The sequence below is a fragment of the Canis lupus genome, chromosome 22 (assembly GCF_048164855.1).
Source record: "Canis lupus baileyi chromosome 22, mCanLup2.hap1, whole genome shotgun sequence".
In the NCBI taxonomy this organism is placed as follows: domain Eukaryota; kingdom Metazoa; phylum Chordata; class Mammalia; order Carnivora; family Canidae; genus Canis; species Canis lupus.
In genome coordinates this window covers 42,085,116-42,100,596 of record NC_132859.1, presented here as the reverse complement: position 1 = coordinate 42,100,596, position 15,481 = coordinate 42,085,116, and the positions used below count along the sequence as shown (strand labels likewise).

General features: G+C 41.2%; 1 protein-coding gene and 1 long non-coding RNA gene across 5 annotated transcripts in view; both read left to right on the top strand.

Annotated features, from left to right (window-relative positions):
- Window positions 1–10,426: 10,426 nt before the first annotated feature.
- On the top strand, window positions 10,427–13,696 carry LOC140614499 (uncharacterized). Its single transcript, XR_012015352.1, has 3 exons — window positions 10,427–10,620; window positions 11,307–11,386; window positions 11,648–13,696. It is a non-coding gene; the product is annotated as an uncharacterized lncRNA (long non-coding RNA).
- Window positions 13,697–14,985: 1,289 nt separating this feature from the next.
- CTNNB1 (catenin beta 1) overlaps window positions 14,986–15,481 on the top strand; it is a 39,184-nt gene continuing 38,688 nt past the window's right edge. For 2 of the 4 annotated variants that reach the window (XM_072793231.1, XM_072793230.1), the window contains exon 1: window positions 14,991–15,252. The gene's annotated coding sequence lies outside the window, so the exon portion shown is untranslated. Of the gene's footprint in view, window positions 15,253–15,481 lie in introns of all 4 variants that reach the window. The other 2 variants (XM_072793227.1, XM_072793229.1) reach the window with 2 other exon arrangements.

Genomic DNA, 15,481 nt, shown 5'->3' with positions numbered 1-15,481 from the left:
AGAGATGCTTATCATTTGCTTCATTAAGGATGGGATCCTGGGAGAACAAGTTAATTATTAACAATAAGATATATGGATAAATTTTTATTACAGTTTTGTTGAAGTATAATTCATATACCATATAATTTCCCTATTTACAGTGTATGTTTCAGTCATTTTTATTTTTTAATTTTTTAAAAATATTTTATTTATTTATTCATGAGAGACACACAGAGAGAGGCAGAGACATAGGCAGAGGGAGAAGCAGGTTTCCTGCTGGGATCCCAATGGGGGACTTGATCCCAGGACCCCGGGATCATGCCCTGAGCCAAAGGCAGTCACTCAACCACTGAGCCACCCAGGTATCCCTATTTCAGTCATTTTTAGTAGAGTCAAGTAGTACAACCATCACCACAATCAATTTTAGGAGATTTTCATTACTCCAAAAAGAAACCCCATACCCATTAGCAGTCATTCTTGTTCCTCACTCCAAAACTCCAGTGCTAAGCAAAACAGTAGGAAGGGCTGGTGGACCATTCCTCTTGTTCCATATCTCAGGAACCATCCAGAAAGCCCAATGGGAAAGCATAGTTCTGGAAAGTCCCTCAATTATCTACATGTGCTTGGGAGTCTTAAGTTTAGAGTGCCTTTCTGATCCCCAGCCTCAGTGACTGGCAAATCAACAGAAAGAAAGTAAAGGAGAGGCCATATCAACTCAATCGAGCCAAGCTAATGAATCTGGCCCAGTGTCACAGTCCAAGAGAAATGTGAGTGTTTGCCTACGCAGCTATCCTGAGGGCAGCAGTCGCCTCTGGCACACGAGGCAGAGGTGTGGCCTGTTTCCTTCCTGAACACCAAGGCGATGTCAGGTCATTCCCTACACAGGCTCCACTTCTCCAAATTGAAGCTTGGGGAAAACAGAGCATTCCCTACACAGGAAGCTGGCGATGCTGGTTGAACCAATTTATGCACTTCTGTTAAAAAAAAAAAAAAAAAAAAAAAAAAAAAAAAAAAAACTACTTTTCTTTTAAGGAGAAGGGAAAGGCAAGGGAACATCCAGCTAAGCATGTTAGAAAATCCTTTAGAAATAAATTGACAACACCACTAAGAGATTCTGTCTGACCATTTTTTTTTTTATTCTTCCAACTGAGGCAAAGAGTTTAGAAAAAATAATCTATGAGACCTAAGGTCATTAAATCAATTAAACACATATGTGTGTGTGAAAGTTTGCTGTATAAAAATCTTGGCTAGAGTGTGGTATTACTGAGTTAGATACATTAAGTAAACACTCATTTGAAGACCTTTCCCACTGGAACGTAAGAATAAGGCAGTGAAAAGAATACATTTTCTGAACATCACATCGGCCCCATTAGGAGAGCTCTGTGATCACATTATTATGTGCTTTGTCTTCAAACAGAGACTTCCCTGTCTTTTTCACCCATAAGCAGAAAAAGTCCTCTCCATGCTCATTATCAGGCTCCCGGAGCCCGTTCTCTCTGATGTGCCTCCCTCCCTCACTTTGGAGCTCTACTTCCTTGAGATCTGTCATTGTCACCTTTATTATAATGGAGTCTTACAATCCCACAGCTAGTGACACTCAGGGGAGGAGTATTCTGATGAGGAGGGTGGGGGTACCGGGGGGGAGATGTCTGTGATGGAAGTTTCCACAGAGGCTACACTGAAAACCCGTAGAGAGATTGGAGGACAGGTAGGGAGACAGGCATTTCACCACCCAGTTCCTTTCCCCTGGTCTCCTGCAAGAAAAATCAGAAGGGCCCTGGAGGGTATCCATGAAAGGAGATCTTGCATTATTCCAGTTGCATTATTCTCTTCCCAGGTACAGCAAGCAGGATCATACACAGTTGAGTAAACAGGTGGAGATGATGCATTTTCTTTGTATCCTTTGAGGTCAAAGGGAGTGTAACACACCCATGGGAGGAAGGAATGAAAGCTGGTATCCTTTCCTCATGTTCAGTAGGGTCTCTGACTCAATGGTAGGCCAGTTAACCAGACCAATAGAGCATGATGAGTTTCTTTCCTTCTAAGAAGAGACTATGCCTCAATGGGTGTTATTCAACTAAAAGAAAGTCGAAGATCAGTGTGTATGATTTGACCACAATTTGGAGGGTAGAACTGGCTTGCAATATCACAAAAAGAGGCACCAGAACTGCAAGAGCAATGTTTTTAGAAGCACATCTAAGAAATGGCCAAAGAGATAGGCAGCAATAAATCAGAAAAGGTTTAATTCTTCCAGTTTGTCTGCTTTGGCCAAAACAATAAAATTTAATCAAGTTCATGTGCAGATATGATTTGCATGACTTGTTTAGCATTCTACAGATGAATACAGATCAGATCTATTGATATATCTATCTATCTATCTAGTTGGTTTGTTTTGTTTTTTGTGTTTTTCTCCCTAAGAGTGAACTGTCAAGACAAAAGTAAATTTTAAATGTACGCAGCAATGTGCTGAGTTGCAGAAGGATCCTGTGGATTTACAAAATTGTTAGTGGCCCTCTCAATCCTTTCTATTATTATTATTATTATTATTACTATTATTATTATTATTATTTTGCACTTGCAATTAAAAACATGTTGCAATCTTAAGAGAGATTGGTTCCAATTCCATATGAAAATGGTACACAAGTTGCTCTGCGCTTTTGAACAGAATAAGAGAAAAAATGCAGAGATGTGGGAAAGGAAAAAATATTCACTTTTAAGATGAGATAAAATATGGGCTCAGTAAAGTGAAAGATATAGGGAGGCTATTCTAGATAGAGAAATACTATAGTGGGAAACTCTTCTGCTAGTAAAGGTAGTACAGGCCAAATTAAGAGGAAAGAGAAGCAACCAGTAGTCATCTGCAAGAGGAAATAGGTTGGGGCAGTGAAATATGACACTTTGCTCAAAGTAACCCAAGGGCATTTTCAGAGCAGTGGGTGATCCTGGGAGAGACTGTAGTGAAGAAAAAGTCCAACAAAGGTAAAAGTTGATGAACATTTACTAGGATAAATTCCAAATGGATTAAAGATATAATTAAATCTAAACATTTTTTTAAGTGTTACTAGAAGACATGAATTTCTTCCTCTATAACTTAAAATGGAAGCATTTTACCATGACTCCAAATTCAGAAGAGACAAAAGAAAAGATTGATTAATTTGTCTACATTAAAAAAAAAAAAAGAAGAGGAGGAGGAGGAAGAGAAAGAGTGAAGAAAATAAAACAACATTTTACAAACCCCTTAAAGACAAAGAACAAACTGGAAAAAATATTCATATCATAGACAAACAGCTAATTTTCCTGTCAATTTTATATAAATTGAAGAGGCCGCTAGGCAAAAGATATGACCATCATTTCATTGAATTAAAAACAAAAATAGCTCAGATACATGAAAATATCAACTTCACTTATAAGAGAAATGCAAATTCAAATTACATTGAGATATTTCTAAAATTGCAACTGTTTGATGACTGACTACTATATTAGGTTTTCCCAGAAGCAGACCTTGAGACAAATAGTTTACTTGTAAGTAGTGATCCCACTTGGGAGGTGATCACTGCAATTGCCAGCAGGGAAGTGAGGAGAAGGGAAAGAAGTTATGACAAGCTGTGTTATCAGGCCAATTGCCAAGATGGGTATCTGGAGCTCAGCTGGGAAATAAGGAGATAGTGCAAAACACATGTCAGAGTTATCCCCTCAAAAAGTGAGAAAGCAAGGTGTTTATCTACCAACTGCTTGACCATCACTTTTGATGGCTGCTCACGGGGAATTAACTCTCAGACATTTCTTCTCTGTCTCCCACACTCATACAGACCAAGCTTGCTTCCTGAAGCCAGAAAAAAAGTCCTAGCATAGAGATGACAGTCTAGAAGGCATGGCTAGGGCACGACATCCTCCTCTTCCATTGATGAGGCTGCTAGGGAACAGGCACTCTGGTACGTTGCTAGTGAGAATGGAAAATTGTTATGACATCTATGGTAATTGGGAGTGCCAAAGAATTATTGGCAATCTGGCAATACCTAATACTGACTCTGTTCTCCTGGTAAATATATACCCTTTGACTCAGCATTTATTTATTTTAGGAATTTATTCTACAGTTAAGATATGCACATTTAGCAAATGGCACATGAGTGAGATTATTTATGCAGCACTATTTGCAACAACAAACTCTTGGAAACAGCCTAATGTCCATCAATGGGAAGGGGCTAGCTAAATAAATTAAGGTGCTGTGGAATGCCACACAGCTATATAAACAAATGAGGCACTACTCTGGAAGTAGTGATGTAGTGAGATTTCCAAGATATGTTGGTAAGTGACGAAAGTAAAGGGCAAGATTATATTGTTTGTTTGTTTGTTTTTTAATATAAGAAGGGTGGTGGAGGCAAAGTAACCCAAACTCATGTTGACTTATATATGCATATTCTCTATGCTGGCAAGATACAGAAGAAATTAACAACAATACAAAGGTGAGGGTTGTAGTGGTATAACTGGTAGATAGGGTGAAATATATATAAAATTGTGAATACATTATTTAATTCAAAAATTAAACTTAGAAATACCAATGGATGTGGGTATCGGGGGGAGGTAATGGAATTATGTAGCACTTTTTCATTCTGTTACATATTTCTGATTTCTCTGAATGTTTTATGTGGTACATGTACTAAGTGGCAATATAAAAAATAGTACATATAACTAGTAAGTACAAACGAGGAAGATAAGTAGACAGACAATGGTTGAAAATAATCAAAATGGAAAATTTTATTGGACTAGGTAAAGAATAAAAATCAACCGGCTGTGGCTAAAGGGGAAAAATAATTCATTGGAAGGGTGTTGGATATTTCATTGAATCCCCAGGAAGGCAGAAGCAATGTATGCGAAATAAAAGCAGAACCATCAGATGACTACACTGTGGCCATGGCTCCACTGGACCGAGTTCCTTCTGCCATCTTTAGGGAACGGGAAGTCAGACCAGAAATTTCAATTGAGCCCAAGATGTGGCAGCTTCCAGATGTCAGGGTATGAGGCAGGTCACTCGGCAGAAATGTGAAAGCAGATGGCCCAGAACTGGGTATAGTGAGGACATCAAAGGGACGAGAGACTGAGATTGGAGGCAGACCTTTGAAGAGGACCCTAAGATTGTGGAGTCCCACCATGCCCAAGAGAGTGATAGAGCATTCCAGCAGGGGAATTGCCAACACACCCACAAAAATGCCCATAACAGGGCCACCTTTCAACATTGGTCAGACCCACAGAGCAAAAAGCCAGTTTACGACAGTAACCAGTCTGTGAGGAAATGCCTCTTTCCTCTTAGCCCTAACGCCAGACAGGTTAATAATAGCAGCTGGGCAGTGGGGAGGATGTGATGGGGAGAAGAAGGAGTCAACCCATCCTCTTCATAGTCCTAGCTGGGATGGGGAGGAGAATTTTTACCTTCAGCTGGAGATAGAAGTATACACAGATAAACCGAGACTGTGTTTTGCAAGTTAATGACCACAGGACTTTGTTACCTGGCAGAGACCAAGAAGGTCATGGACATTCATCTCATATGGCTTCCACTGGTAATGGCAAATCCACTCCCATGCTGGAGGCTTAAGGAGGTGTCAGGTGGGGTAAGCAAAAAGTTGCTTGTAGGGGTGCCCATCACAAGGTCAGTGAAGTGACAGTAGTATAGCGATTGAACATTAAATCTACTCTAGCTTCTTCAGCTCACTTGCTCCTGTTTCAAAGTCCCAAGCAGAAGCATCCGATTGATAAACTGAGATCTCGAGCCCATGCTCCAGGCACCATGTTGCTCACGATACTCTACTTGATGAATTCGCTAAATTTAGGAAAAGGGTTTAGATGAAACTGATATACATGCCCTCTACAGGGAAGCTCTGCATTCACTTTTGTTGGGTATTGCACCTTGCTGAGTGCCAGAGGGGTGAGGAACGGAGGAAAGGATTCTAAAAAAGAGTGGCATAGACTCTGCCCTCAGTGAAGTGGAGTCTCACTACATTATAGCAAGGACAACACAAAAGTATCTCACTTTTATCTAGAACCTTACAAGCCTAAGAAGCTCTTTAATGTTAATTGCATTTGCTCTGGACACCAAGACAATGAGAAAACTCTCTAGGGTCCAACACAGTGCCTGGCATGTGCTAAGTATTCAGTAAATGTTAGTTCAATGATTCAATGAGCAAAGGAATGAATGGGTAAGGAAGAGTTAAGTCCACTGATAAATGTATGGGCTTTGCAACTCATCAGTCTAGTTCATAGCTCAGCCTTGTCAAGTGGAACTCACCATGATGATGGTTCTTTATCTGTGCCTTGCAATATGGTAGCCCACGTATGGTTACTGAGTGCTTAAAATGTACTAATGAGGCTGGGGAACCGAATATTACTTTTATTTAATTTTAATTTATTTCTGTTTGAATTAAAATGGCCACATGCAGCTAATGGCTACTGTACCAGACAACACAGGTCTGGAGTTCTAATTCTAGTACGTTTATCTAGCCTATAACCTGAGCAAACTCTTTAATTTCCCTAAATCTGAAGTTCTCCAAATGGGAAATGGGAAAAAATAATGTTTCCCTACCCCACTATCTGTGATGGTTTAAAGAGGTCTTATAGGTGAAAAGGTGAAGTTCACTGGGTTGTCAAAGGCAAGGCTTCAAATTTGGCAGAAGCTCAACAAATGGAAGCCACCATTTGGACTCCTGGGACTGCCACCACAGAGCAGACGCCAAGACTCAGATTAGAGAGCCTCTCCAGGTCACATGGCTAGGGCACAGCAGAGTAGGAATCGCGTCTCCTCTTTTCCTTACCACGAAGGTTTTCTCACCACCAAGTTAAGCAAGAGCTTCAAAAATCCATTTGGGTACTAAGAATTGTCTGTGCACTGAAAAATGAGTCTTTCCCATATGTTTGTGATTAGTATTCAAATTCATGTCGATTCCACTGGGATTAATAAAACATAAATTCGTTTAAAAGCATTACTGACTTTATAGGAGGTTTTTATCACTATGTGGATTCTCAATCTACACTAAAAGTACAACTATTACCTGAGCTTTCTCAGAATCTTTTGACATTGAAAAGGCACCCTCATCCTCTTTATTGAAAAGGTTAACACCTTCCCTAAAGAAGGGAAAGACGTGGGAGACCCCACACACAAAAGAGTTAAATATTCAGAGAAAACGGTGATACAAGAGACTCCATCAACCAGTATATATTCTAGGTACATTTGCTAGAAACGTGAATGGCAGTTTTTACCAGAGGGTTTATTTAAAGTCAGTTAATAGAAAAGATCAATGTGTAATTTCCTAAAGGATTCTGCAATAATCAGCAGCTATAATAAATAAAGCTCTGAGTTTAGTTTTAAAAAATGAAGCACACCCTTCAAATTGGGTGAAATAATGCTTTAAATAAGCAGATTATGTGAAAGATTTCGGAATTTTAATAAGCGGTCCTGAGTGGAGTGAATAAAACCCAGAAAGTGCACATGAGGATTCATTGGGATGAAAAAATAAAATACTGCAATTCCTTTATTTACTTTTTATCTAAAAAAAAAAAAAAGCCAAGCATCACTAATATTTCATGTATGCACTGATAGCAGTACATGTGTATAATTTAAATAAATAGACATCTGAAGGTGCATATTCAGAATTGTTTTACAAAGAAGATTGCTCAATGCAAAATCTTTAGAAATTTTTGTTTTAGAAGACAACCAGCTCAGGATCAACATTAGTAAATGGATCCTAATGATCAGTTAGTGATTGGTAAAAACAAGCCAAAAATGGAATCATCTTAGATATATTAATTAGCTTGTGTAACAAACCACCCCAAAATGAGTTGGCTTTCAACAACATTTTTTTTTCTTTTCTTTCTTTCTTTCTTTCCTTTTTTTTTTTTTTTTTTCTGAGAACCTGCACAGTGTCACTAATCCTGACAATCTAATAATACAGGTTCCGAAAACTAAGTCATATGAGACAGGGCTGAGAGACCAGGGATGGTTTACGCTATGAAAAGAGAACACGAATGGGAAAGAGAAATACATGTTAGACATTTACTATCTTGATTTCTTACAGCTTATATTTGAATACAATTTATAGTGGGAGGAAAAATATTTTGAATGGACAATCAGTTGAAGCCACAAAAATAAAAGCAGTTTTTTTCTTTTCCCTAATTGATTTCAAAATCACAATTTTATAGAACGATATGATTTCAGAGAGTTACATTTGTGTGGAATGACACAGTCAGCTGACATAAAATTACTGGAAAACCCTGGAGGAGATGTATATATTGCATACTTGTCAACTTTTCTCATTTTTACCAAGGAATTTCTTTCTTCTCATTTTAAAAGAAAACCAGGAGTCTTTGTTTCTTTTTCTTTCCCTCCACCAACTCAAATTCTCTAATTGTAAATTCAAAATATGAGCAGATGTGAAGATGGCTTTGGTATAAACAAAAGAAAGATGGAGTAAAATGCATGCCCGTCACTGCATGAGAAATGGTAGGACAAATGTACGGCACCTCCGCATCAGAATGATAGTGACAAGTACCTCTTGTCCACCCAAAAGAAATATGAGAAATAAAATCTATTTTAAAGAAAACTTGTGCACATGCAGTGTCCCTTCTAGGGATAGTTGGAATAGTGTTCTGTTTGAATAATCTTATATTGTCTCCCAGAACTAAAATTTCTGCAAAGTCAAATCAAAATACTATAGAACTCTGTCCATTATTTAAGAAATTAATTGAATTTATTCCAAGATTTAGAATTGAAATGTAAGATCATCCAATAAAATAGATTCCAATAACCAAGAGCCTTGAATACTTAGACCATGATAAAAATATATAGTTTCTTGCTTTTAACAGACAACAAACCAAGGCTGCAATGAAAACAAAATGTCATCTCTTTCAGTGGCATTCCTGGAAGAAAAGTCAGAAATGACTAGGTCCTTACTCCAAAAGAGCATTTTTTAGTCAGGAAGTTAAAAAAGTTTCAATCTGTATGTTCCTCCACCTTCCTAGGCCCAAAGGTATTTTTTTGCTGAGTGGTGCAAAACAGAAAACGGACATTTGCTTCTGGCATTGTGACCTTCCCCAGGTCCCTGTCCGAGCTGCTTTGACGCAGTGTATTTCTGGCACATACTTGTGATATAACCAGCAACCATTATCCATAAATGCTCAACTTGACAGCAAGTGAGAGTAAAAAAAAAAAAAAAAAAAAAGAATTCTCTTCTGCATCAATGAAGAGTGCCACACCACAAACACATTTCTTTTATAGGATAGATGATTTTTTTAAAAATTAATTCAGATGGACAACTGCTCAACACTGTTATTTTTCATTTAGCTGTACACATGAATCTACCTAATTTTTGTTATAAAACCAATCGAGCTCTTAAATTATACTTGTGATATAACCAGCAACCATTATCCATAAATGCTCAACTTGACAGCAAGTGAGAGTAAAAAAAAAAAAAAAAAAGAATTCTCTTCTGCATCAATGAAGAGTGCCACACCACAAACACATTTCTTTTATAGGATAGATGATTTTTTTAAAAATTAATTCAGATGGACAACTGCTCAACACTGTTATTTTTCATTTAGCTGTACACATGAATCTACCTAATTTTTGTTATAAAACCAATCGAGCTCTTAAATTATACTTGTGATATAACCAGCAACCATTATCCATAAATGCTCAACTTGACAGCAAGTGAGAGTAAAAAAAAAAAAAAAAAAGAATTCTCTTCTGCATCAATGAAGAGTGCCACACCACAAACACATTTCTTTTATAGGATAGATGATTTTTTTAAAAATTAATTCAGATGGACAACTGCTCAACACTGTTATTTTTCATTTAGCTGTACACATGAATCTACCTAATTTTTGTTATAAAACCAATCGAGCTCTTAAATTTTATAAACTATCTCTAATTTTTTTTAAAAGAAATCTGTAGCTGGTCCATACGTTTTCCAACTAAGACTTAGGACAAAACCTCCACATGCTTAAAAATGCCATCCCCTCCACCTCTGTACATACGCATAACGCCCGATCCAACTCCACACTTATCCACTGATGACTAAACCATTTGAGATGGCTTGATGGGGGCCAAGGGGGAAAAGGGCTGGGGAGGATTTTATTTTTTTTACAATAGGCATGCATATATTTACCGAACAAGACATTTTGCTCCGTATTTTGCTTTAGTGTGTGGGGGGAATCATAATTGTATTTAGACTTTATATGGCATGGGTTACTCAGTTCACAGCAGAGGCACCTGCAGCAAATTAATTTGTTGTAGCACATTAATTATCTCATAGCTTCTATTTAGGCTGCAGCTGTTGCTATTATGTTAATAATATTTTTTATCACCACTGTATACAACAGGTTATGGAAATAATAGAAATATCTCTTTTTTGGGGGGCTTCCCCCCCTGTCGTTTCCATTTTTCTATGTCAGAAGGGAAGACTGAAAGAAATTTAGGCAAATTAAGCCCCAAAGCGCACTATAATTTTCTATTTCTGAACCGATTTGTAAGAGAATGGGTCACTGAAATTAGCAAAGAATCACCCCACACAAAGATGGCGCGTGCAGAATTTGTGAAAGCGAAAAAGAAGACGAAGGAGAAGCAAAAGAGGGACGGAACACTGCAATGCTGGGGTGGTGAGTGTTTGGATGGGGGCGGGGAAAATGCTGCAGTTTTCATGAAATAATAAGGTGGGGGAAAAGAGGCATACAAAGAGTAGGTTTTTCATTGTTTGTAAAATATAAACACAGATGAATTCTGTCTTTGGTTTGTTCATGCTTTTCACTCTGCACAGCAGGGATGTTCTTAAGAAGTTGCCCTCTGCGAAATTTCACTAAATGGGAACCGTGGACCCTGCATGATGGGATTATAATCACACCAGCCACTCCTTTTACATAATTTTTTGTTTAAGATCCAGTAAGACTCCCTGTTTTTAATATATATAAAGCAATAGACACGTATATGTCGATAAACTGAGAGTTTGCGTCCCCATAGCCCAGTGCAGGCTAAAACAAAAAACACCGGTGATATCACATCTACAAATCTCAATGGATTCAAAAACAATATGAAAATTTTTAGCTGACAAGAACATGTCTGCTGCCTGCAGTCCCTGCAATAGCTCACCATGTTGCCTACTAACCGAAAGATCAAAAATTATCGATTTCATGGCGCTGCGTGCTCTGGAAAGAAAGGCTACTTTAAAATTTGCATTGTTTAAGAAATGAGTTAAAAGAAAAGAATCATTTTTTTCCGAACGCTCTGGAATGTGAAAATGGCTTGTTTTAATCTTATCCATGATTTACTATAATTCTATTATTTTTAGCAGCTGGAGTCCAGAAATGATTTTTTTCGATGAATTTAGGATTTTGCCGCAGTATACATCTGCAGTCCCAGAATCCTCCGGTAAGTTAATCCTTCTTGCGATGGGAAACGCCTTTAACCTTCTTGTGAATGAGATATCTGCAACCATTTTGAAATTTTTAATAGAGGGGTGTGGGGGGTGGGTGGGTGGGGGGGGGTGTGTATGTCTCCAAAGCGTGATTTCCTTGCAATGCAGCGGTATTTATCTTATTTCTTAGAAACACTGAGAAACATATACCTTTGTGCTCTTTAAATATCATGGATGATGTCTCCATTGCTTTTCCTTCACACTTTCTATGGTAGCCATTAAATGTGCTTCCTTAGTATGGCAAGGACTGTTGTGTCAAACCAAGGAAGGCCTCGAGGACATGCAACTCCAAGCAGGAAGCGTGTTCCTGGCATAACTGAAGCCGCCATGATCACAGCTACCACTGCTGCTGCCACGGCCACCACCATGGCCATCGCCTCCCACCACCTTCACCGCCCCTCCCTCGCTCTGCAGTGCACACCCGATGCAAGCTTTCCACAGTGGCTCTCCGCCCGAATTTGCCCAGTGGGTTCCTAGATTACTTCTGTGTGCGAGAATAGCCAACCATGTAGTCTGACAAGAGGTATTTACAACTACTTAGCCTGTTCAGCTGGAAAGAAATCAAAAGATAACACTGAATCCTGAGATGATGTATTGCAAATCAAAAGTCCCAATCCATAAATAGCCACTTGATGAGCTGCTAAATGAAAAGCTGATCTGATTATTGTCCAGTGTTCTCACGTTGTCAGGAAGAAATATTTTTAACAGAACTTCTTAGGGAAATTGGGACTTACTATTCATAAATGCATGGAATATTATTTAGTCTTACCTTTCTGCTGGGAGAGGTTTCTTCCCAAGGAGATTCGGATATAGAGTCCAGAGGAGACCACACCCTCGTTTCACAGCTTATTTTCTACTGTCTCTGTTTACGTTTAAGTTGGATTGATTAACAGCCACAATTATACATTAATTTAAGGGACCTAATCAAAAGAAGCCAGTCACTCACTCCCCTCTCTAAAGGAAGCTCATTGTCTTAGTGCTCAATAAATGTTTAATTAGTGGATTTGATAGTTAACTATCCAAAAAGTGAATGGGCCTCCTTTCCAGTGCTGACTTGACTAATGTTTCTGTTGGAAGCGCACAATCTGAGCATTTTTTCTGTGCCTAAAGGTGATTCAAAAGTGTATGCTTTAGTGAAGGGGCGCTTTTACATTTCAGGTTCCATGTAGTCACTGCTTGATATGCCAATGGTCTAATATCATGACAAGTAATACTTCCTCTGTTAAACCAGCTGGAGACACTTTGGGTTTCTAGGCACAGAGCCTGAAATTTAGAACCATTTGTCTTCTGCATTTTTGTTGTTGTTGTTGTTGCTGTTGTTGTTTAATGCAGTCTTTTGCATTAAAATGGATTAATTTATGTCAAACCCCAATGGCCAGCTCTAGAAGAAAAAGGTGTAAAAAGATAACCAAGTGTTTTTATGAAACATATTGCCCAAGGTCAATTTTGAAAAAAGCAATTTGACAAAACCACTTATTTCACCAGCTCATCAGGTATTTTGATGCTTCTGTTTCTCCTTGGCTTAATGTTAGCATTTGTCTTCATTTCACAGAAGTTATTCATGTCATATCTTTGGTGAGACAATTGGGACAATTTCTGTTGTTTGAGAGAAGCAAATAAAAATTCTGAGCAATCTGTTACATTCAACAAATTTTTCTAAATGCTAGTTACCCACTAATTCTTCAGTACACTTCAATTTGATGGGAAAGACAGCTTACTGTATTGTTGCAAATTTTACATTTCCTTTAATAACATTGTGTTTGCTTACAGCATTAGCAGGGATTTAAAAATCTTAATTCCAAATTTAGATCAAGATATCTAAGTGATAGAAAACGCTTCAATTATCTCGGCATCCGAATAAAGAAAAATACAAACATACAAGAGTTTATCCCTTAGATGCTCGAATGGTGCAAATGTGTCTTAACCAGTTTTAAGAGAGTGCAAAGAAACAAAAGCAAAAACACCACAGAAACTGAATATAGAAAAAGGAGACATCCATAAAAAAATTCTTCAACTATTGATTAATCAGTCATCTGATTTTAAATGTCTGACTCTAGTCAAATCAACTGCATATTCCTTAATACTATATGTGAGGATTAAAATTGGGGGGATCAGTGCCTGGAAGTGCTATTTACAATTCGAGTTTATACGAGAAACACCGCTTTGACGAAATAACTTTTTCTGTATAATGTGTTTGGATTCCGACTAGCAGAGCTCATCGCCACTGGCTTATTTAATGCTACAGAATTACTAGCAAAGAGACAAATGAGGAAGTAATTCCAGACAATGGATCTCACCAAAAATCATCTCAGTGCGTGTACTTTTTGCACTAGTGTGGTCATAGCAGTTAAGCGTTACCAGTGTATGTAGTAAAATATCTTTAACACGGGGGAAGAAACTATGTATTTAAATTATTTAAAGAACATGTTGGCCCTGAAACGTTAGCTTGCCTAAAACTACATATGCTACTCCAGGGGTGAATAAGTAGGTTTTCTGCTCTTACCTATGTATAGAGACCTATTGTTTGCACGCATTAATTACAGGGATAAAAGCCTCCAGACAACTTTCACTGTTGCTTTTTGCACTCTCCATTGCTTTGGAGGAAAAATAAGCATCAACAATAGACAAAGTGGATCGATCATAATTGTTTCAGCTTTAATCAATGCCAATCTTGCTGGATGACAATCGAGACCTTTCCAAGGGAAATGAGGACTCAACTTCGGCCTATTAAGACGAATTAGGAAGTGTTTTTGAGGAGTCGAAAATTAGTCAAAAATAAAAAAAATCACAAGCTGCCTAATTGATGACTCCTTCCATAAACAACATCATCGATGTCTCAAAAGTATCACCTTCGAAATGCATTTCCTCCAAAGAAACATCCGCACGAATAAATCTATTGCTAGTAGCACCGTGGAGCCAGATAGAAATGGAATCTGTAAGAATTAAGCTAACTGACGGGGCTCTGGAGCGCATCCGTCCCCGCCAGTCGTTGGCTCGGGTGCGACTTGTTGAGCGGCGGACGGGGCGCCCGTTCCCCGGAGAGTCCACGGCCTCGGGGAGGGGGTCGCGGGCGGCCCGGCCCCGGGCTCACTTCCCGCCGGGGCGCGGGGTCCACGGCCCGGACCCTGGGGGGCCGCGCGGCGGCGCACGGCTCGGGGAGCGCGAGGCCCAGGCCGCCCGAGCCGCGCTCCCCCGCCCCCGAGCGCCAGCGCCGAGAGGCCGCCTCCCGCGGGCAGCGGGCAGCGGGCAGCGGGCAGCGGGCAGCGCGAGGCAAGCGGGCGTCCGCCCCCACGGCCCCCGGCGCCCTCGCCCGCCGTCCCACGGAGCCGCGCCGCCGGGCGACCTCGCGCGTGTCCCGCCCGTCCCGCGGGGAGCGCCGGGGGGCGGCCGGGGAGCGGCGGGTTGCGGCCGGGGAGCGCGCGGGCGCCCCGCCTCGGCCCCGGGCGGCGGGACGGCGGCGAGCGCGGGGCGGCGCGGGGCGGGGCGGGGCGGGGCGGGGCGGCGCGGGGCGGGGCGGCGCGGGGACTACTTTCGGCCGCTCTCGGCGCCCCGCCCCTTGTCCTCGCGCGGCGGAACGCTCCGCGCTGCGCCGGCGGCGGCAGGATACAGCGGCCCCTGCGCGACTTATAAGAGCTCCTTGTGCGGCGCCATTTTAAGCCTCTCGGTCTGTGGCAGCCGCGCCGGCCCGGCCCTGGGAGCGCAGCGCAGGGGGAGGCGGAGACGGAGGAAGGTCCGCGGCGCAGCTCCAGCCCCCGCCGAGCCGCCACCGCAGGCCGAGGACGGTCGGACGCCAGCGGCGGGAGGAGCCCGTCCCCCTGAGGTGCTTGGGCGCCCCTTCCTTTCCCTTCCCTTCCCTTCGCTTCGCTTCGCTTCGCTTCCGCGGCTGCTCCCGCTGCCTCTTCCGAGCCAAACTTCGTCGCGGGCGCGCGGTCCCGGCGGCGGCGGGGAGCCGGGCCCTGCGCGGCGCGGAGGCCCGGGGTGGGCCGCGGGGGCCGCGGGCTGGGGGCGCCGGGGAGGCGGCGGGGGCGGGCCGCGCCCGGGGGGCGGGG